Source organism: Drosophila montana, unplaced genomic scaffold, assembly GCF_035044405.1.
Source record: "Drosophila montana isolate Dmon_TW-CO22-7 unplaced genomic scaffold, ASM3504440v1 contig_3833_1, whole genome shotgun sequence".
Classification (NCBI taxonomy): Eukaryota; Metazoa; Arthropoda; class Insecta; order Diptera; family Drosophilidae; genus Drosophila; species Drosophila montana.
Genome location: NW_026998704.1, coordinates 236,487 through 261,473, shown reverse-complemented (window position 1 = coordinate 261,473; position 24,987 = coordinate 236,487). Strand labels below are relative to the sequence as shown.

Here is a 24,987-nt window from a genome sequence, read left to right as displayed (position 1 = left end):
CTGAATACATAAACGAGCATTCCGATGCTTAGCTTATTATATAAATTCTACATATTTATTCTATAGGGAATTTCTAACAAGTCCCATTAGGCTATCCGAGGAAGAATATATTTGTGCACAGAATTGAAATACCCTCTAAAAAGAGACATTCAAAGGCCAACATCGCAAGTCCTGAAGCAAGAAAAACAAACAGAAGGGTAGTTCGCTCCCTCTCCCCCCCTTCTCGCTCTCCCTCTCCCACTCCCTCTGTGACCCTCTCGCTTCCGTATAGGGAGCAGAAGTAGCTGCAATCAGTGGCTAAGCAAACCGAAGCAGCATCAAATCTGCTGCCAACCCCTCCGGCTGAGCGTCCAGTAATCAGCAGGCGAAGTGTTGAGGAGTGGGGAAAGAATAAAAAAAAGGGAACTGGTCTGGTCAAGGATTTTGCGCTCTTATGTGTCGCATCATTTGGAGAACGCCTGGGATTAGTTGTGCTGATGGGATGTCAACGCTTAGGCTGGCGGCGCCAACGAATGGGCTTTGGCTTGGCTCCTTTATCTGTGACTGCGGCTTTGTCATCAACTATCAGTTGACAGTTGCTGGGCTTGCCTCCAGGTGCGTCCTGTATGCCTTAGCCGGTGTCCTGCTGCCTGCTGCCTGCGGCCTGCATCCTGTCTGCATTCAGCTTCAGCTCGTGCGGCCTTTTGTGGTCTCAGGCGCTTGGCTTTTCATTTCGTATTGTTGCCGCCCCGCCCCGCCCCGCCCCGCCCCGCCCCGCCCCGCCCCTGCCCGACCCGCCTCTTTGCTATCCTCTTCTTCTTCTTCTTCTTCTTATTCTTGCTGCTGGGCAATTACTTAAGTTCTACGTTTTAAAGGCGACTCTTTGGCTGAAAATTAAAATGTGCATATTTTATGAGTTGCGCCAGTTGAAAATTCGATTCAGCGAACTTTGCTGTTTGTCATTGAGCTTAAATAGGAAAAGTTTTTTTTCTCTATGTTGCAACGCGTCCATTTTCCCCGCGATTCACCGATTCACCCTGCAGATATGCCCCCGTCCCCTCGAACAGCTGCCTCTGTCTGTCTCTGGCTCTCACTTAACGTGGCGCTTCTCGTAAATTTCTGCTTTCGAGCTTGGCTCTCATTATAACTCGGCAACACTTTTTCCTCCATAATGAACAGCACGCCGGCAATGCACAGTGGTCAAAAGCAATGCCAGGAATATCGGAAGAGAAAGGAATGAATACGCATTTGGCAGATATGTGGGAATAGTGAAGCTCGTGAATGATGAGTTTGATGAAATTATCTTGGGAAACAGAATATTTTGCCATACAAGAAGCTATTTTTCAAGTGATCGTTCCTATGCCAGCTGTATTATATAGTGATCCGATGTTGATAAGATGAGGTTTGCCATACAAGAACCTGATTCCTATGTGATATATGATATAGTTTTTCGATCCGAACTGCTCCTACATATTTTCTGCCTGCCAGTTCGCATAGAAACAGATTGACAGACAGACGGACATGGCTCTATTATAACTTGGCTGTTGATTCTGATCTTGAATATGGAATATACTTTATAGGGTTGGAGATGTCTCCTTCCATGCTTTACACATTTCAAGACACAGTTAAAATACCCTCTACAAGGGTAGACAAGTATGTGATGTTAAGGTCTATAAGAAATTTGTTTCATTCTTAATTCGAACTGTTTTGTCATTTTTTAGTTTTTCATAATTTTCACTTTTATATTTCACTTTTTTTTGTCGTCTTTAAGTCTATCATGCAGTTTTTACCTTCTGAATTATACTTCATATTTCTTCTTAATTATTATATTCATAATTTTCTGTTCTTTATTTCATCTCATTTTATATTTTACTATAAAATTTGCTTTATATATTTTAATTTTGGATCCTTAAAGCACAACTGTAAGTACGTACTTTTAAATATCTCATTCGAGTTTTTCTTGCATGCGATAATTCTCAGTTTTATTTCTCGATATTCAAGAACCATTTTAAAAGTTAATTTTAAAGCTGTAATTTAAAGTTGTTCTCTGAAATTCTTCTGATATTCAGTTTTATGTTTGAATTCTAGATTATACTCCAAATGCTATTCTGAAATTTCTTTACTCAGACTCAGTTTTATAATTCTCGTCTAATTCAAATTATTTGTTTCATTCAGGTCAGTTTTATTATAATTTCTTATACATTTCTAATGATCATTCTTTAGGCTCAAAGAAATATTAATAGAAATATTTAAAATATTTAAAGAAATATTTTCTATAATTATTCTTTAAACATTTCTAATAATTATTCATTAAGATCCGTTCGCTTTTGGAATAATGTTTTGTTTTGTTCACAAAGTTAAAGAATTTGAAACAGTTGCTTGGATAATTCGCACCACTGTGCTGGTTAGGTGAAGGGAGACATCATTATCGCTGCAAGTTGCCGCTGTCATCATCATCAAAAAACAGGAGCCGTGCGCCCAGCATCAACTCCTGCTGCTTCTCCATCTCCTGCCGCTGCTTCTTCTCCTGCTGTGGCAAGTGTTGCTGTTGACTTTATCGCTTGGCGGGTCCTGCCGCTCGGCTCGTGGGTGTTGTGGGTGGGTTTTGGTAATCAGCGCGACGCAACAAATGAAACTTGACATCAACAAAACATTCGGAGCTGTCGTGTCTGTCGTGTCTTTGCTTACAATTTTATTGCAGCAATTTCGCTGAAGGACATCGAGTAGCGCGTCCAATGAAGATATTGTTTCGTTTCTGGTTGCTGTGATTTTCACTTCGCACTGTTTATTCATTTATCTGGAAAAAGGGCACAAAATCCGAGGCATGTCCTTTTTGGGGATTCCGCTTGTGCCGTCCGTTTCTTGTCTCGGTAATTAAATTCAACGCCTGTTAATATTTATTTAAATATGTGTTTCTCAGAGTCCTAGCAGGAGAAAGGTTGGATAAGGGGGGGGGGGGGGGTTCGCTTAAGTTCGCTTTGGAAGCAGTTAAAAAGCTAAAGGGATTAACTTTTCCGTTCATATCTGAAATTCACAGTTGAGCGGATTTAATGAGCTTTAATGGATTTAATTGCAAGACCAGTAAAGCCATAATGAAGCTAATTAAATGAAACCTGCAAGCGAAAGGCCCTAAACAACATCAAAAGCACTTCTTTAAATATTATTGTACTTGAATATTTCATTTCTAATTAGGTTTTTTCGTGCACGAAATCTTGAGGCAATCCTTTAACGGCTTTCGGCTGGGCCATGTGCAAGGCCAGCCTAAAAGTAGGCAACAGCCAAGGCCAATGTCAAGCCAACAGTTGCACAACCGTGGCGAGCGTCGAACGATAGCCACACTGCGCTTATCGATAGCAACCAATTAGGTGGCTATATTTGCAACAGTTATTGTTTAATGAAATTGTTTAACATTTAAAGGTTACATGCTAACAGTTTATCCAAAATTAAAATGTTTGTTTATTTTTTTATTACCAAAAAGCAAGTATTAACATGACTGCGAGAGCCCTAGAGTGCACTTGCACGCTCTCGTACTTGGGTTACTCTCTCAGTGCTGCTCACTCTTCACAAGCTAAAAAGCTACATTGCAAATAATCAAGCTAAAGTTATCCAAGTTCTTGCTAATTTAGCAGCCATATGTAAATTATTATATTATGTTTAACCATGTCAATTGATTTGAACGTATTTCTTAACAAATCATAAGCTTAACTGAACTGTCCGGCTGGACACTCTCAATATTTAGCGTGAAAAGAGCTGAGCAGTCAACACTGTTGGCGGTTCGCTGCTAATTTAACACTGCGCCGTCGCCGTCGCTCACTCCCAGCCAAGTGGCTGCGCTCAGTTCCAATTGGAAGAACGGGCGAGCAAGACGCGGCGACGACTAAACCGTTTCAAAATAAAACACAAATAATCTTTTGCATTGTTTTTTGCGCACACATAAAGTGCAACAACGTATTCGCATTAAAAGAAAGCAAACGTTTGATATAACAGCATCGGTCGTGCATGTGGGCGTATAGTAAACTGCATGAATGAATTGTTGGTAAAACAACGAAAATAGGCAAAAGCAAAAGCAGTAAAAAGAAGCACAGCAGCAGCAGCAGCAGCAGCAGCAACAACAGCACGTACTTGAGTGTTGCTTGCCTGTGTGTGTGTGTGAGTGTTGTGTGTGCGTGGTCTTCACGACCGTGTGTGTGTGTGTGTGCTTAAAAATATTGCTTAACCCAGCAAATAATCATGTAAAATTTTTATAAAAAGTTCACACAAATTTCAAGTAGAGAAAACACGTGAAAATTGTGAAAATCTCAGCCCGTTGTGGTGAAAGTGCAACAACAGCCAACAGCCCAACAGCCAACAGTGAGCAAGAAAATACATACATATGTAGCAAAAAAAGAGAAAGAGTGAAAAGTAAATTTTGCCTGCGTCGCCTCTTCTCTTTCTCTTCGTTTACGTTGTGTTTGTGTTATGTTTTTTTGGTTTCATTTCAACGCCAACGTGAAGTGCTAAGTGGAGCAGCAGCAGCTGCAGCAACGACAAGGAGAAATGTAAGTTAATCAATTTTCTCATTTTGAATAAAAGCCTGCTTAAAATCAAAAATATAGGTAAATGTCGTCATCAACGAAACGTTGCCAGTTTTTTTTACAGTCGTTGCGCTTGCAAAACTCTTGTTTGATTTTGTATTTTTTTATTTGTTGTGTTTCATTTTGTCTCAATGGCCGACGAAGACAAACGCTGTCTCAGCTGGTGCCACTTGCTGAGCGCGAGAGAGCCAACTAGAGATGAGCGATGTTGCAGCTTATCGTGGCTTATACAGTATCTGAACTGTATATAAAATTAAATATTTTTTAAAGTAGTTGAACAGGTGGCAACTTTAAAGACAGCTAATTATTCAATAAATAATAAATACATTAATACGTTTGTTTACAAAACAATGACTGTTTTTGTTCGCTCACATTTTGAGTCACTGCGCAGTCACTTTACCAGCTCGCCCATCTCTATGGAGCGTGACTGGGAGAGCGGCTCTGGTTCGCTCTCATAAACAGGCGTCAGCTGTGCCTTTTTTCGTGTTGTGTTGTTGCGCGGTTATTTAGCACGTTTTTGTTTTCTTGTTTTTGGTCTAAATACAAATAAATAATAAGCAAAGTGCGAATGTGTATGCAAGTGCGACTGTCGTCATGGCGTTTAAATAAAGTCTGTTAATTGACTTTGCATTTGTATCCGTAAAAATTTTAACAGCAGCGCGCCAAATAAACAGATTGAAAAAAATTATACAATTTCAGTTTCAAGAATGTGCGCAAACAAAAACAGCTCAAGTGTAAACTAAAGTGCACAACAACAACAGCTAAAACGACAACTAGTCAACAAAACGAAGTACAAGTTTTAAACAATAATAAGTTTTCATTATGGTTAAAGTAGCAAAAAAACAACCAAACCAAACACAACAAAAATGACAAGAACAACAACAAAAACAACAACAGCTTACCTTGCCGCAGTTCAACTCTCTTGCGCTCTTTGCAGCGTTGCCAGATGGCAATATAACCGCGCGCCGCCTTAACTAAAGCGAATTTCGCTTTGAAAAATCATAATAATTATATTTGTGCATTAATCAAGGAAACTTAAAACTGCTGAATCAGCTGCATAAATTGCGCATTTTGATTTTGGATACACATAAACACACATACATATATTAATAGCTTCAAATTTGGTGCAGTGCTTGGAGTCCAGCGTTCAGTTGTTGACATTGAATTTGAATTGCTTCAGCTGTGTGTTTGTGTGTGCGCTTACACATTGCATGTAAGTATGTGTGTGTTAGTCTGTGTACTAGAGCTGGCCGCGAGTCGTGTTTTCTTCAGCGACACGACGTGTTCGTGTAAGCCAATCACATTTGGTGCCTGTTTGTGTCGAGGTTGTTAAGTTAAAAAGTTAATTAAACGATAACGATAAACAACTTTTTTAACATTGATTATATCCAAAATATGTTTTGGTTTGAAAACAACACGTGTCCATCTCTAATGTGTACACGCTGCATACTCTATATTTATATATACAGCTGCCTTTTTAATTACAAATTTAATGCTCTTGATGTTTTTATAAGTCACTCAAAGTGCAATAATTGCACATGAACCCGCGACCAGTTGAAAATTTCCCTCTCACACACGCTGTCACCCAGATTGGCGCCAGCTGCAGCGGTTGCTCTATTTATTTATAATTTGTAATTGTTAATTTTTATCAGTTATTACTATTTTGTTTACGGATTAAATGCTGTGCATTTTGTACGTTTGCTATTCAATTTTATTTTCGTTTCGTTTATACTACATGCATATATTTATGTACACACATCAATTTTTATATTTCCTTATTCCGTATTTTGTTTGCGTCGGAATCTTCATCACGACAGCTGAACGCGCACCTAAAATTACCCTCTCAAGGCATTTCTATGAATTTGTTCTAATTGAACGTGTGGTTACACTTCTTAAAATATAGAAAATCAATTAAGAACGCAACAATTGTGAGAATATTCCCAAGTGTTTTTTGGCATTGGCTGAAAAAACCCCCCATTTGGCAGAGTGTGTGGGTCGAGCTGTTTCACATGATGATTCACGCCGAAAATTTTCGTTATTCATTAAAATATTCCAAATACTTTAGAGTATCATCAGCACCGCGTTGTCTGGAAAACAATGTTGCCTAATTTTAAAAAGTATGAGACTAACGAGGTATGTTAGTATTTAGAGCTAAACCCCTCTGTGACTGAGGCCCATATATTTTTGGACCCACTCAAGGATAACTTCAAATTGTATTATTCAATATCATAAATTTTAGAACTTTTAAAGCTCTACTTAACACCAAATAGGCAGCTGTCTAAATTTAAGGAAACGCCAATCAACTGTTCGCGTTCTTCCTATCGATTAAACTCTCATTAGAGATGAGCCTAATAAATCAAACAGAACTAAGCAGGCCTTGTTATAAGTATTGGGTACACACTGTGCACAGTATTTTTTGCCTGTTAAGTGTGTGCACACTGGAGACATTTTGTTTTCTTATAAAAAGTAGGCCTTGCAATTGAAATTTGCCTACTTTGGCCTTCCTAAAATAATTTCAGTTTGTGGCCAGCGCTCGTTTGGAATATAACTCAACTTTTTGTGTCAATTCTTAAATTCTTCAGAATTTTTATTTCGTTCTTTTATGTTCATAATTTGTTCTCTTTTTATTTATATTTCGTTTCTTGTTCGTTTTTTTAACCTCTTTTGTTTTTCTTTTTGCCTGGCGTAGCACCATATCTAGAAGTTTTAATTTCTTGATTGATTGCCCCCGTCTATAATTGATAATTATAGTCACATTGGCAATTAGAAATCCATACTACGGGCAAATTCAATTAGTTTTGCCTATCTTATCTGGCCGCACCCCTAAGCTCTACATAGGGTCAATGGGATGTGTCATATGCTTGATCAGCTGAAAAAAAAAGCCCTTCAATTCTAGTTAGAAATAACCAGAAAAGCAGCTCGCAAATTGCGCTTGTCGTAATTGCAAAGCAGCTGTAAAAGTAAATAAACAAATGAAAATCAGCACCGACACGACCTGCCATAATACGAATGCGACTACATATAATATGAACAATAACAAGTTGCTTTTTATTCTGTTCATTTACGGTAGAAATTGGATATACTTTGGACATTGATAAGGTCGCGGAAATAGACAGGTTCTATGGGATGTTATGTGATATATTCTTTGATATGATAATTCTTTTTTGATATATTCTTTCATATACGATATATTCTTCGAAATGTTCTTACTTGTATGATATTTTTTATAGATAACGTATTTTTAGAGTATTTAAATTTAATATTTGTACCATAAAAAAATTATATTTGTACTTATTTACTTTTCATGATTTACGTATAATTTTTTGTGAGCGAAATAGTTTTTTCTTGTAAAAAAAAAACCTTTGAAAATGTGACGTAAAACATCGATAAGGTCGCAGGAATTGACTGGCTCTATGGGACGATAATGATATATATATTCTTTCATATATGATGAATCCTTTCATATATGATAAATTCTTTGATATATGGGTCTTTCTTTCATTTCATGATATATTCTTAGATTATTTAAATTTAATCTTTGTGAAATAAAAGGAAAATGGTTACCCATCACCCAAAGAGTATAATGTATTTTTTTTTTTTTTTTTTTGGACTTTGCTACTTTTGATAATTATTATTTATTTTTGAATAAATTTAGCTATTGCCGGTTATTTTTCTTTTGCTCGTTTTTAGTTAACTACTGACCACTCTTTCTCGATGTTTCGGTGAGCTGTGGTTGTATTTAGAAAACAGGTTTCATATTAAATAAATAATTTGTTGTGTTTTTTGTATTTAGTTTGAAATATTGCATCAAACGCTGTTAATTATTTTTCTTATATGTTTTAACAACTGAATAGTCGTTAATTTTTCCCTGATTATGTTTATGAGTTTCCCTATTTTTTGACATTATTTTGTTTTAAATTAACTATTGACCCATATTTCTCGATGCAACTTCCGTTTCCAGGATTCGTAGTTAGGAAACAAACATTTTTTTAATTTGAATACAGAACTTGTTGTGATCATTTAGTTTAAAATAATCCAGTTACCGCTGTTAAATTTGTTCTTTTCCATGTTTTAACAATTGAATTGCCGTTTAATTTATCCCATATCTGTTTTATGTACCGAGAACGATGATGATGATGATAATAATTCCTGATAAATGTTGGTTATTTTACCTTTTCTCGCATTTGATAAAATATTAACCGCCATTTCTCGATTCGCATTTAGAAAATAAACAATCTGTTATCTTAAGTACGTAAATGTTGGCGACTTCTTTTTTTTTAGTTTGAATAAAGCCAGTGGAAATAGATTTATTTTCTATTTTTTTTTTTAGATATTGCATTTCTTGTATTCCTGCTTATCAGTTATTTTACCTTTTCTCATTTTAAATAAACTATTGACCAATACTTTTCGACGGTACTTCTGTTTCGAGGATAGAAACTTGGTAAATAAACCATTTTTTATTTTGAATAAACAATTTTTGGTGACTTCAGCTATTTAGGTTGAAATATATGTATTGTATACAGGCGCAGTTGCCAGCTTTTGCGTAATAGAAATCAAAGTAAACTTATCAATATTTAAAGTTATGTTCGATATACTCGAGTTTCGTTTCACTAAGTGAACCGATACAGCCTCTGGCGTGCGCGTGTGTGTGTGTTTGTGTGCGTGTATCTTATTAACGCTCATTAGCATTGCACATATCTTTCGGATGTTGTTTTTTTGCATCTTAATCACCGAGCTAAGGTCAATTTTGCCATAAAGCAGCTACCGAAGCCGGTAAAGACTTTGGCGTTGTGTGTGCGCACGTGTGTCCATGTGAGTGTGTGTGCGTGTGTTAGTGTGTACATATGAAAATGGCTCAAAATAAATGAGTGTGTACACGATGTGTGTGCACACTGTGCCACATGCCCAATCCAAAATGGCGTCGCCGTTTGTTTACATTTGAGTGCTAAAAATAAAGTTTGAAGCGAGCAGCAAATAAACAAACCAAACCAAACCAAAGCAAAGCAAAGCAAAGCAAAGAGTGAAAAGAAGCAGCTGAAACTTAGCTGGCGCGAATGCAAGCAAAGACTTTATCGGGAGCACCGCCAATGGCCAAGTCAACAGGTAGGCCAAAATGCGCGCAGACAGAGCTCGAGCATTTTAATCAGCAGATGAGAGGGAGAGGGCAGAGCAGACAACTGTATTTGCTCAACGGAGAGCGAGGGAAAAAAACCATTTAAAAACTTATAAATTGTAACCTCAAAATTGTCTATTTCGTGGCTGTTGCTGCTTACTTTTTTGGTTAAATGTTCGTGCTTGTTGTTGTTGCTGTTGTCATTTTTGCTGCTGCCGTTTGTTGTTATTGTTATTTTTGCCTTCACAGACGGCTGTGAAGTGCGTCAGCTTTGAAAACGGGTTTTGTGCCAAGCGAAGAGCTTATGAAAAAAAAAGCCGCACAGCGTTGCCAATTGGTTAATGTGCTTTGCCAGCGCCGCGTTGCCGTCTATTTGTGCATAGAAGGCGCCCCCTCAGCATAGCCGACAATTGCGCCAATTGCAGAGGAAGTTGGCAACACGAACTATTTACAGCTGTTTTTTTTTGTATTTGCTTTTGCATGCGTTTCATTTTTAGCAAGCGTTGCCTTTTCGTCGTTTGCCTTTGGCTGTCATTTTTCACATTCTAGATTTTTCACTTGCTTCTACTTTAATCTATGCAAAAATGTTTTTACATACATACATGTGTACATATATACATATGTATTTATAGAGAAGGGGCATATGCTTGTATTTATTTATTGTTTATTTTGCCGCATTATTTATGAGGCTTTATCCATTTTACTGTTGGCTTTTATTTATTATTCTGGCTTTTGCGCTTATTGAATTTAAATTTCTAATTATTATTTTCATGAAATCAAATTGTTTTATTGTCAATTGCCACGACTTGTATAATTTAATTTACAATTATTTAGCTAGTTCTCGAAATATCGTGTGTGGGTGTAGAAATATGGTTTGTTTTCAGAGACGCAGTTCAGAGAGCAGCTCCTACGTAATGTTTACGACTTATTGCATAAATTAACATTAATCAATCTCCAGCGATATGGTGATGTAAAAAAAAAAAGATTATTTTAGACGAGCAGATTATTTAACACAGCCTGTCGAAGGGCCTTTAGCATTTATTTATTTATTATCAACGGCTTAACTGGGCATATATAATCAGCTTTCAATTATTCAGTTTCCAATTCTATAGTTGATTGCATTGAATATATATGGTTTATTAATATTTAATCGACAAATTTTTATAAAATAATTGCACAGTATATTCTTCTAAATTTCAAAAACTAAAACATAAATTAAATGTAGTCTAAAGAAATGTTCTGAATTATTTAAAAAAAGTTTTCTCTAAACCAATGGACAAGTAAATGCATAAAAATTGAAAATAATTGAATGTAATTTAATATATTTCCTAATTATGCAAGAAACATGCTATTAGAGACATCTGAGAGTGCTTTTTGTTTGTCAGTAATAGTTAAGTACGTACTGAATAATCAGATTAAGTACATGATTCTTGAATCTTCCTCTTTCGCTAACCAGTTTTCTCTCTATAACGATTTATTCTCGTTCCCATAAAACTAGCTACTTTCCTGGTGCGCTGCATTCCTCGTCGAGTCGTATAGCTTCTAAATACCATTTCCCAGTGTATAACTGCATATATCTGCACTAATTTAAATACTTAAGATCGCGAGGTGCAGTTAAAACATGTGTGTGAAGTTGTTATGCAAATTAGCCTAGTCCAAGTGATTAGATCTGGATGGGAGGGCAATCATAGGCGAAAGTATCGCGTGTGAACAACTTGTTTCCATAATAAAAATGTGCATTAAATAAATGAAATAAGTAAATAAATATTAATGGTACTTCTTCCCAACTTAATTTAGCCACCCCCTACCCTCTATAAAGAGGGGGGGGGGGGGCTGGGGGTAGCGGGCGAACAAATCTAATCAAGTGACTGTCGCTTATTCAATTCATTAAGAAAATATTGTTGTGCAAGTCACAAGTTTGTTTTTAACAAAAATGAATTTTAAATCAAATATGAAAAATCACGCGAAATGCCGCGTTATGGCGTGCGGTGGTCGTGTGTCAGGGGGGGGGGGGGGAGGCGTATCAGGGCCAGAAACATGTGATAATAATTCATAAGGCAAAGGAAAATTTGTTAACTTTTTTGCTGTTGCTTGCAGCGAGCGCTGTGGGAAGAAAAAAAATAACTTAAAATGGAATTTATGATGAGCAGAAGAATTGCAAAAAATAAAAGCATTTACTGGGTGTGTGTGTGTGTGTGAGTATCTGTGAGATACTCTGGGTAGTTATGACCGCTACGAAAAATATTTACAGCAGCTCTGCAATGGCATGTGCAATAAAGTTCATACCAGACCGAAGGGTGGGGTAGGGTAGGGTATAGCTATGTACTGTTTGGAAAAGCATTTTCAACACACACACACACACACACACATGCACACACACACGTAGGCAGGCAGGCTGGCTGGCAGCTGGGCGGCCAAACGTGATTCCGAGTGAAAGCCAAGTGCCAAGAGCGAATGGCAAACGGGGCAGCGGCTTTCTTTAGCCACAGATATGGGATACGCACACACACACACACACACACACACGCACACACCTCAACAGTTGCAGTTCTGTTCCTGCTAAAGTTGGCCAAGAGAGCTGTAAAATGCATTTGTTTGAATTTGCGCCTGAGCGAGAAATGAGAAATGGTTTCTGGCAGTTGCCAAAAGTGGGTCGACTGCCCCAGCAACAACAACAACAACAACAACAACTACAGCACGTAAGTGACACCAAAAAACGGTCAGCAGTTGGTGAAATGTGCGGTAAATGCAAGAAATATGATGATAAATGAAAGCGGCGAACGCCCCAAAACCGTTGGCAATTGGAAGGCGAATAGCGCACTGAAAATATGGCCAAGACGACTTTTCGTAACAAGGTCAATTTTGGCCACAGCAATTGCCTTTATGATACACGCACACACGCACACACTGATAAGATACGATATCTGAGCAGCTCGCGCAATTTAAGAACCATAAGTAACAACGACTTTTGCGCTCATATCTTGTTTATCTGCCAGACTTTATTACAGAGCACTTAAAGGCCGAGATGTCTCAGAGACAAAGTCGTATACATATACATATATATATATTTATAAGTATATATATTTTATATATATAGTTCGTATAACAAGTTGTTTGTGCGCGATAAGGATTCATTGTTCAAGTGCTTTTTTGACACTCAACAATGCCATATAAATAGGTAATGCGACTTTTTCAAAATTGTTATCAATTTGTTTAGCACTCGAGAATTAATGCATTCTAATTATAATCTATAATATTGTAGTTTCTATTTAATGTACTATACATTTAAATTTTTACTGTGAATCGGCTTTTAGCTAAGCAATTATGAATTAATCGAAAAGTTGTCTTTGAAGCCCATTTGAAGGTGAGAAATTTGGGAAAATGTGCACTTATGTTTTGTGGGTTGCAAAATGGCACCATTTAAGACATCTAATAGTCAATTAGGTGTCGAAAGTCTGTTTTTTTATTCTATCTGTACCTTTTCCTGCATATGGTATGAATCGATCTTTGAAAAGTTTCCACAATAGTATTCAGTCTGAGCTGACGATCTACAGTATTTGAGATGCTGTGGGCAATAGCTTTTTAATCCTAGTGCTTTACGCTGGATTCTCTGTATATACTTCTGCTGTTTGACGCTGCGACGATTCCCCAAGTTTGGATACTGTATTTCCAAGTAAGCGTATATCTCCAACTTTTAGCAGAGTGAGGATCGCAGAGTACATAGTTTAATATGTACAGGTATTTTTTTTGTGTTAGAATTCTTTTATTTACAGCTAATCTTCTGTTACTCTTGCTTAGCGACTTTTATCAGCGTGAGTTTTGGTTAATGATAGCTTAATTTAAATATTTACATTGGGTATGATTATGTACATGTTTATTTTACTTCATTAAAGGCGGCGTTTGTATGTACAGGTAGTTCATTTTGTTTAGTCTAGTCTAGGTTTTAGTTTATTTGGCTACTAGATTTGTTGGATAGGTCCTTTTTAGTCTTCTTATTCGCCTGCTTAGCAGGTTCCTTGCCAGGACGTTAGGATGATTGTGAAGCTTAAACAAAACAACTTTTATGTAAGTGAATGTTGTCAAATATCCGACATGGTCAGCTTATTTGAGTGTATAATCCTGTTGCACTCCCATCTCGATAGGGTTCGCGCCTTTCTGCCCATACCTTCACCTTGGCACTTGCTGCCTTGCCAAGTAGTAGGCCAAGTAAGCGGTATTTGCCTTTGGTAAATGCTTAAACTTTTATAAGCACACGGCTCAATAAGGAAATAAATGCCGTCTGGATAACCAGTCTTTGATGCTGTCATAAAAACCAAACGAAACGGAACGGCAAATATCTTGAATTGTGCCAACACTTAAAGGCACATAAATAAAAGTAATTGCGCTCAGGGAAGATGTCAAAGATCTTGAGATCAGATCGTTAATCGTTCACAATCAGTTCTGGTTGGTTCTGTTGGGTAGCCAACTGTCCATCCCGCAGACAGGTTTCTGTTTTATTGATGTTTATTTAGTAACTCGGCGTCAAGAACTGGAAAAATTGCTCTTAAAACTTGTTTGCACAGTTGTGCTTATGCTGTACACTGCACGAAAACAAGTGTTGTCTTTAAGTACATAAATTGGGCAGTAATTTTGTTCTTATTAAGGAAATAACTAATTGTAAACATTAGACAATCAGCTTTAACTTCCTCATAATGCATCTTTAAGCAATTAAAACAAGAACAGACTTCTATTCGGAGCTTGGTTACACATAGAGCTTATCTATCGACCAATTGTGGTTGTGAGAACTTCTGATGAATGATTCCATTCTTAACATTATTCGATTATCAATAATATGATTTCAATGAGCAAGTTAAATATAAGCTATGTGGTTAATTTTGCGTATATATAGATGGAGTATATACATATACAAGTCCAACAAATTGAAAGCCTTACATATTCATGACAAAATTATAATGTATCGTGCGAGGGCATAAAAGAAGTGAATTACGAAAGCGCAAAATTGTTATTTGACTAATTTCGCAGTGAGAATTTGCACAAAAAATTAATTAGACAGGTGTTGAATAAAAAGCCATGAAAATAAAAAAGAAAAGAACATTGATCTGTTGTGTGCCGCAGAAGAAATACCCTAACATATATTTGGAATGTTTCTAAAGATAGCTAAAGTTTACTTTCCAGTCGTAGCTACAAGAGGGTGATATATCACAATAAGATACAGGATCTGATTAGATAATAATTGTTAAAATAAAGTCTTGCATACAAAAACTTATTTTTTATTAGATAGATACATACTGACAGATACATGGAGATAGATGCATATAGTTGGATACATATAGATACATACCTATAGATACATACATACATATAGATACATATTTATCGTTACATACATATAGATAGATACATATAGATACATACTTATAAATAATACATATAGATCGATACATGTAGATACTTACATGTAGATACATATACATATAGATGCAAACACGCAGATACATATATGTAGATACATACATGTAGATACATACATATAGATACATACATGTAGATACATACATGTAGATACATACATATAGATACATTTATAGATAGATACATATAGATACATACATATAGATACGTACTTTTAAATAAATACAGATAGATAAATAGATAGATTCATACATATACAAACATGTATATACATACATGTAGATACATACATATAGATATATTCATGGAGATAGATACATTTCGATAGAAACATATATACACATCCATATAGTACCTATAGGAACATAGATATAGATACATATATATGTAGCAGCAGACAGACACCATAAAGACTAGATAAATACAAGCAGATATCGACTTCTGTCCAATAATATAAATACTTTATGGGTTCGGGCAGATCTTCTTCTAATCGTGACAAATGCCATTTTTGTGTGTCGTTTGGCCAAAGTGGAACAGGATTTAGGTATTTCGTTAATTTGAGTCACACAGACATTTAAATGCTAAATAAGTGCTTAACGATAAAATATAACCCATATCGATAAATAATTTGTTAATCAAATGAACTGCGATTCGCTCGCAACAGTTTGCATAATATTCGCATATAAAAAACAGTTTTTATTTTAATGATAGTTCAGATGACAAAAAAAAAGAAGCAGCCCTTAAAATGTTTCCATAACATGTGTAATTTTCCATTACACGACACAGCGAATGTCAAATACTTACAAGCCGAAACGATAATTTTATGCAATTTTCCATTTTCCATTCTCCATTTTCAATTTTCAATTGCATGCACCCGCCCATACATTCCAGGCATTTTTTTTTCCGCGCCAACTATACAAATTGTGCAAAATCAACATTTGTTTATGGGACTTTGCCAGTTTTGCGGTCGATTGTTGTGTTTTGATATTTGCCAGCGAGAGTGGGCGTGGCACTGGCCATAATTTATTATAATGCAACTGAATACAAATCATGGTTTGCCTGCTGCAAAAATATTATCATTAAATTTATATGCTGCAACCTGCATAAAAAGCAGAAACTACAATTTTCATTTAGAAGACCACAAAAAGAAAAACAAAAACAAAATAATAATTAAAACAAAGTTCTCGTTAAACATGCAACAGCCAAAAAATAACACATAAACGATTTTATCAAAACTTTTATTGCCTGCATTTCAAGTGTACAAAATTAATTGGACTCAAATGTAAAAAGAGAAGCAACCACAAAAATGTAATAAACAGACAGTTTTATTTTTCCATAAACTACGCATATTATCAGTTTGTTGAGCTCAGGGAATACTCAGCTTCTCTTGCTCTAATCTATATGGTTTTTTTTTTTTTTGTTTAGATTTTATTTTAGGTCAAAGTCAGGGTGTGAAAAATGTAAAACGTATATAAACTGACATAAAAATGTTTTAAATATATTGAGTTGGTTCGTTTTTTCCAACTTTATTCTCTTTAGTTTTTTTAAAGAACAACTTACTTGTGCACTCTACCCATTAAAAATGGATAAAAATATTCCCTTTTTGTGGGTTTGTGCAAATGTATGTAACAGGCAGAACGAAGCATATCTCCATTAAGTATATATATTCTTGATCAGCATCAATAGTTGTATCGATCTAGCCACGTCCGTCTGTCTATCCGTCCGTATGAATGCGACGTTCTCGAAAACTTTAAAAGATGAAGACTTGAAATTTCAACAAAATAAATTAATAAATAAATGCTATACGGAAAAAGTGTATTGCTTTGTTCCATTTCCAAGCTGTTTTAAATAAAATTATCGTAACTAAAGAACTTGAAATCGCTATAGTTAATAGGGGAACACCACTAATGCCTTAAAAGAGTCTTTATGAAGAGACAGTTTGGCAGCCTTTCTAGCAGTTTTTATATTTTTATAGAAGGAATATCCCTAATACCCCCAATTTCTAAATACTAAACTCATTCGCATTCGCATAATATAATTCAAAGTTTAAGCAAAATAATTGTACCAAATGCTACGAGTTCCTATAAACGACCTTATTTCCTTTCAATTCATACTTGTATTTGAAAAAGTATATACCACACGGCGAATATATAACACGGGAATATGCCCAATGCTCAAAGTTGGCATTAACGAGAGCTTCACAGACCTAAAATCACGCTCCTAGGAGTACCAATAATATTTAAATAAACTACAACTAATTGATTGGAAGGCAGCTGTTATGTAAAATACATCGTGTTCTTTCATAGGGTATTTGCATGCTGGGCGCACAGATATCCGCTGGCAGCCTTCTCTCTCTCTCTCTCTCCCTCTTACATTGGAGTCCTTATCCATGACCATGACAAAGCATCGATTGCCACAAAAGTTCTTGCAACTTGACATGAGAGCCCTTAAATCAATTTCCCAGCTGTGGCTTGCCAAAGTGGATGCCACCGTCTCAGCTCGGGCTGAGACTTAGCTCGGCTCGGGCTGCGCCTCTCAGGCGGCACTTAACGTTATTCAATTGCAGCGCAAAGTTTTCAGCAGGCTGGCAACAAATATGCTCCATTAATTGTCGAACACAATGCAGCTGAATATGCCCGAAAAGCCAAGATACAGAGGCAGCAGATTGGTGATTGAGGGGAGGGTGGAGAGGGGGGTGTAGACAGTGGGGGCCAGTTGCCGCTTAATTTGCTGTCGCGGCGTCGACTGCACTTATAAATATGCAATTATGTGCTCAAGCCGAACAACATTGTGCTTGACAGGGCCCCGAAAGAGGAAACTTTTAGTAACAGAGTGCAGCCTGCAGCAAGCGGGGGCGCGGGAGCAGATGGGGAGGAGCAGTCGGAGGGGGAGCAGAATGGGAAGCATAAGCAAATCTTGTTACACAAAGCTCTTTAAATATTTAATGATGCACGCCATAAAGTGCAAGGCAGCGTCAAGTTTATTAGGCAGCCGATAACACGCACACACACAGGCATAAACAAACACACACACGCACACACACACACACACTTAACTCTAGCTGCAGCGCCTGGAGTGCTACTAATTAAACTACGGGCCACCCTCTCTCAAAGGCCAGCCCAAAACTCCTCCAAAAAACCTCTTGCTGCCTGTTTCCCCAGCTCTCCCACGCTCTTGCTCTCTCTCTCTCTCACTCTCGCTACCTCTCCCTCTCTGCCAGCTGTGCCCAGCTTTGGTTTCCTCTATATTCGCATCCGACGAACAGCCCAACTTTTAACGCGCTTATCTCAAGCCACCGCTGCTGCTGCTGCTGCTGCCGCTGCCGCTGTTGTTACTGCTGCTGCTGCTGCAGCAGTCTGCATCAAGGCTTGCCACCCTGCGCTGCATTTAAGTGTTGCTCTGTTTGCTTAACAAGTTTGCCCGTAAAGTTTGCAACTGCCACATGGCGCAGTCGCTGAGTTAAGACCAACTCTTGGTTTTTGGCTGGCCTTCATTGTCACTGCAAGTTTAAATATTTAGCTAAAATGGGGTATAGAGATTCGGGTACGCCCTCTAAAATGTGTAACCTTCTTTGTTCATGCTATATCTTTGTGAAACAATTTTAGGCATTATGGGCTACTTGGCAACGCCCCTTAAAGTGCTTTAGATACTCGCCTTTTTGGACTTTGCCAACACTGAATGCCTCCTTTGTTTTTAAAGAACCACATTTTTATTTATTGCCCATTTTAAAAGTATAGATGGTTATTTACTTAACAATTTTTAAATAATAAACAGCGTTGTAACGGCTTTAAAAAAACATAAATTTTGCGTCTAAAAACGGAAATAATAAATTTTAAATTTGGTAAACATTGTTCTAATGATCGATTCGTATAAATTTGTCAAATCGTAAATTTCGAGCGTCAGCTTCAATAGTTTTTCCACTTTTTCTTAACTTAGCATTGTAGCGTTGTATTAACAAATTAATACTTGAAAAAATATTTTACCATTAAGTATGACAGTCTACAAATAATTTACTACACTGAACCGAACAGAACTGAGTTCCAGCTGCATTTTAAAAGTTAGCAAGAGCTTTAGATGATGCATGCTATTAATATATTATCACTTTATTATCCTTTCTCTTTACCTTCTATTAGGCATTATTTCTTGAATTACCTTAATCTAACATCTAGTTTTAAAATTCCTTTTTTACTGGGTATACATCAGTCTTACTTTTGTCTTGCTTCACTTGTTATTGCTTCATTTGCCACCAGCAATTTTACTTTCTTCCTTTTCGCCCCGACTCCCTCTGATCTATCTCTTTCGCTCTGGCATTCTCTCTCCCTTTCGGTTGCTCTTGAGTGAATGCAATGAAGTGCAGCAAACAAAAGCTTTTTTGTATTCCACGCTTTTGTTTGTCTGCACGTGAGTGACTGCTCCCATCCCACACCACCCCGTCGTCTTCCACGTCTGGGGCTCTAGATATTGGGGATCTGGGTGAATGCACTTTGTGCGCTGCGGTGCCCATGTAAAGGACCGCAGCACAGTTCCAAGCTCAACCTGACGACGCCCCCCCCACTCTCCCCTTCCCTCCCCACGGTCTTTCGCATCGAGTCTTGCCGTGCTTTGACTTATGATTGCGCCCCCACTCTCCCCTTCCCGCTCTCTTTCTCTCTCTCTCCGCCCATGTCAGCGCGTGCTCATAAAAATGCATAAACTTAATAACCCGTTGGCTAAACGTGGGGGCAAGTTAACAGCAGGAGCATGCTGTAGAATGGGAGGGGGAGGGGGGGGGGGGAGGCGTGTTCACGTCTGACCTTTCAGCTTTTGTTTGTGAGAATTTTTGCTCTAAAATGCAAACATTTAACGCTTTTGAATATTCGCAATTTCCACAAACTGCGAATTGCGCCTCAATCAACCGGAACTGTAACGATTTCTGGCATAATAACATGACGAGGCGCACAAATGTTCCACAACAAAATATCATAAATATATTTTATTGCCTTCCACTCGTAAAAGTAATACCATAAAACAAAAATACGCTAGGTACGAATGCTAGACTGTAATTTACCCTCTAGCCCAAAGGGCCCAGATTGACTCACATCTTTTTAAAAATTACATAATGTTATGTTCTAGAATATTTTATAAAAATATATTATTTATTTATTATTTTAGAAAGTAATTGCGGCATAATTTCACAACTAGGTAAAACCAAATCCACTGCTTCGGGTGAAATCCAAATAAATTTATTCAATAAAATATATTTTATGAAATTGTTGAAAGTTGACAATTTCTTGAAGTTTAAATTGTCACATAGCTAAACTAAAATTTAAAAGCATAGAAATTCAGCTTTTTATTGTTTTTTCAAAACATTTTAATTTCACTTTAATACTGAAAGTGTGGAAAAAGAAGTGAAACTTAGTTTCTTTGAATAGATTTATTATACAGCAACATAATCTTAAAGAAAGGGTCTAAAATGTTGTTGCTGTTCCGAAATAATCATTAACACATATAGTCATGCCTAACAGATGTGTCCCAAATTCATAGGACTCTATCATTCGCATTGGCATAGCTACAGGGTATGCACATATGTGAATTTCACACAATCTCTGAGACAGTTATTGCCTGCCGAGTAGGTGCTGACCCCAATGCAACCCGCCGCAATCCGCTCGATCCCATGGCAAGTGCCAAGTGCTATTCAATTCCAGCGCCTTTACAAATCTGTTGACACTTTTCGAGGTGCTGCGCAAAAGCTTGGTACTTGGCATTTTTCAACAACGCCCGCGACTCCGCCTCTGCGCCCGCCACCGCCACTGCGCCCTCTGTTAGGGGCCGCTGGCAATAAAAATTGAAATTGTCGTGCGCTAAATTTGCATACGAAATGTGAAAATGCAAAAATGTTGATGTGCTGGGACCGCAATTGCCTGAATTACAATATGAATACGCGTCGAAAACAAAGGCCAATACGCGTGGCTGGAATGTCTAATTACTCGTAATAACACGCATACGCCGCGTCGCCGCATCGTTCTCTTCAACAATCGGGCTTTTCTTTTGTTCCGCACATTTCGATGCGCAGGCAGCGCAAATGCTAAACAAACGGCATAAAACAAAAGAATTCAAAATATACATTTTAAAATAGTATGGTTAAATGATTTTTATATGCTCTAGTTGAGGCATTCCTTAAACTAGTTGCGCGAATGCAAGATCTAGACAGATTGATGGATAATCTTTTCTGCCAATCAAAATATATATAAAATGTAAAGCTCTTGAATATTTGACGTTTACGAAAGTTTCTTATAATAATAAAAATATATATTAACATATGTAAAACATAAAAACATGAATATTATAAAACATATTTAAGTCTATAAATATTTTGTTGTTGTATACTTTTACAATTATAACCATAAAAAATAAATATTATAGAATGAATAAAAAGTAAAAACATAAATATTATACAACATATTTAAAAATATAAATATTACATTTATCTGTATTATATATTTTTATCATTATAACCAAGAAATAACTATAACTATATTATTTTATTATATTATTATATTATATTGTATTTTTAAATGAAGACTTACAAATAGTTTTAGAAACATATTTTTTTATATACTTTTATATCTTCCCATTATTGCTACTTTATTGGTAATAGTTTTTTTTGCAAAAAAAATTTTATATTACTGATAATATTTTTATGGGATAGCGACTTTCACACTTTTTCCATGCTCTGAACTCAACTGCACTTGGCTAATGCAGCTCTCACAGAGAAACACGCAATGCGTAAATCCAGCTCGTAAAATCGTATTTATTTAAATATTTAACCACAGAAAGTTGAATGCGCTGTCCAGAAACCATGTGAATAGCTAATTGTGATTGCTTATAATCAAATGCACCCTGTGTTTAATTGGGAAATAAATTAAATTAAATTTTCTCAACTGTCATCGTCAATGTAATTAACCCAATTATATTGCCAATTTTATGGTATGTTTACTTTTAATCAGAGTTTCTTTTTTTTTTTTTTTGCTGTTGTTATTATTTGGCAGCTTCCTGTTTCACTTTTGATGTTTGCTCTTATTGCTGCGAAAACATTTACTGTACTTAATTTGTTCGCGTTTTATTTATGTTTAACTTTTGTTTGTGTTTTGGTTTTTTCACTGTTTGTAAATGGGGCAACAGGCAGAGGTCGCTCTGATGAGGCAATGTGGTTAAGAAATCAAAAAAAAAAAGAAAATTTAACTCAAATGCATGCCGAAATTTGTAATTAAAACGAGGGCGATTTTTTATGTAAGCAGCGCTAGACGAAGAGATACCCTTTAGCCAGATCTGAGTAGTGCATTAAATTATTTTAACTTATAGAGAATTTTATGTGAGCTATAATTGTTCAGCGTTGGAAAATTAATCATAACTAACTACTAGATCTTCGCATACAGGTGCATATAATTATAATAAAATAATTACATTTTTTCGATCTTCTGTTTAAATAAAAAAAACCTCATACTTGGACGTGATTGCCCAATAATTATTAAAATACAAATGTATTTAAAGTTAATCTTGTTTAAAATATATTAAAGGTATATAAAAAATATATAAAAACAATAAATATACAAATGAATATAATATAAGAACTATATCAAGCTCTGTCCAATTAATCCCTTATAGAACTCTTTTAAACCTAATGGCAAAATAATAGATCTATTTTACTTTTTTCATTGATAGTTCTCCTAGATCTATTCGCAATGTCATAGAATAATTTAACTTTTTATTAATTAATTATCAAGCCCATATTCTATACATTGATTGATGAGAGCATGAAAATCTCTGAAGCTTTAGGCCCCAATGTGAATTTGTAGCGTGGAATTGAGCTTGGCGCTTGTTTTGTTGGTGAATGGAGAATTATTATTGACCGAGCCCCTGACACTGAACTTGTAAGCTGTGTACTGTGTTGATTTTCATTTTGTGTGCCATTTAACAAAGCTGCGGCTTTGTTTTCGCTTTTATTTAACGCGCTTTTTTTTTTCTGTGGGCATCTAATTCAAATTTATGCCACAAACTTGGGCAGCCAAGCGTTTCGAATAACTAACTGAAGGTTACAACATTGCATAATCAGTCTGTGTGTCTGGCTATTCAGACCAGTGTCTCGTGTCTAGACAAGAGCTGTCAGCATTTTTTTAAAACTTCATAGATTCTCGCAATAGTTTTTTTTTTTTGGCTCTGTCATTGTCGAAAACTGGTTACACAAATATTGCACATTATTGCTTATTGTCTGCTGATAATTGATAAAAAAGAAAGAAACTTCTGTTCAAGTAGAGAATACATTTTAATGATTCAATACTGATTCAATACTGAATCATGGCCACAATCGCAAATGTATTGATTATCAATGATTAAAACGCGCTTTGTTTTAAATTGATGCGAGTGACTCAGTCTTTTGATAATTAAATCAGCTCAAAATGCAATCTAAAAAAAAAAAAAAACAAACAAACGCTTATTTTTATTGCCATTTATTTTTATCACGCTTTTTAAACACTTTTTATGAAGCCTTTGAGCGCTTGCTGTTAAGTACGCAGATTATTTCAAATTCTTATGGGAATTGCAATCAATATTGCGTATGCTTTCCTTTTTTTTTTTGTGCAAAATCATTTAATTGAATTGAGTACGTGCTCAGACACTATTTCGCAAAGTCGACTCATATAAGTTGACCATTAATTTAGAATCATTTTATTAATTTGTGAGGCGCTGCCAATTTAGAAAGATTTCTATTATTTTAGCTTTATAACGAATAAATTATTTTTGAAATATGGTTTTAAGTTTTTAGCTGCATAATATACAAAAAAAAAACTGCAGATTTTGGCTTGAATTTTTGGGCATCAGCATCGTTTTTATGAGCAGAAAAATTTCATGGAAATTTGCAGTTTGTAGACTTCTCATGCATTTAGCTTTGGTCGCTGTGATGTGGGGAAACGTTTCTAAAGACTAGGAAAACATAGTTTAAATTTCTGATAAATCATCGATCTAAACGTTCGATATGCATATTAACATTTAATCTAATTGTTGAAAATGTTCATGAAGTCGCGTGGAAATAATAGTGCAGCCATAGATTCCATTTTCTCACATAGCAATCAATGCAGCTGTGTAATCATCATAAATTTATAATTAATTGCATTGAGTTCAGCTAAAAAAGAGATACAATAACTCAATTACTGCATAAAATAAAATAAAGAATTGCAAAAATTGCAATGAAAATGCCAAACGAATGCCTATTGAGGTGTCAATGACGCAACTTGTCGAACGTTTTTTTTTTCATGCACTCAATTTGGAATCATTTTATGCTGCCTTAAGCTATATATCTTCTAAATATATATATGTATATTCAAGTGCAACATTTTGCGTGTCTGCACTTGCAAATCATCGATCAAAATTGCTGACTAAATATGCAATTGCAATTATAAATGAAAATGAAAATGGGCTCTGGCAATTATAAGTTTATTTTTTAGGCAAATGAATCATTATTTTTATTGGAACTTGGTCAAAGCCAAAATCATTTGCCATGTGGCCTAAACAAGGCTGGAGTTGTATTTAACTTAAAAAGATAAGATTCTAAAAAAAAAATATATTCATATTTTTCAATAGCAAAATTAAGTGATAGTTGTATAATATTTGTAAATAAGTTATTTAAGAGCTCGAAAATCTTATAGAAATATCAATCTAGTAGGAAACACTTCTTAAAGAAAGAAAAGAAAGCATATCTGAAAGTAAAGTAAAGTACAGCAAAGTAAGGAATATGTATTAATAGTTGGCTTTACTTTCTGTAGAACAAAAAATATATATTTATAGCTAGCGTAGAGAAAGTAGTCTGTAGAGTAAAGAATATCTATTGATAGTTGGGTCTACTTTCTATAGAGTAAAAATATCTATCGATTGCCC

At 35.9% G+C, this 24,987-nt stretch overlaps 1 protein-coding gene across 1 annotated transcript in view; it reads left to right on the top strand.

The window, feature by feature from the left end:
- Nucleotides 1-3,828: 3,828 nt before the first annotated feature.
- The window catches only part of LOC135437934 (uncharacterized), a 63,434-nt gene continuing 42,275 nt past the window's right edge, over nt 3,829-24,987 (top strand). The window contains exon 1 of the mRNA XM_064696038.1: nt 3,829-4,517. The gene's annotated coding sequence lies outside the window, so the exon portion shown is untranslated. The remainder of the gene's footprint in view (nt 4,518-24,987) is intronic.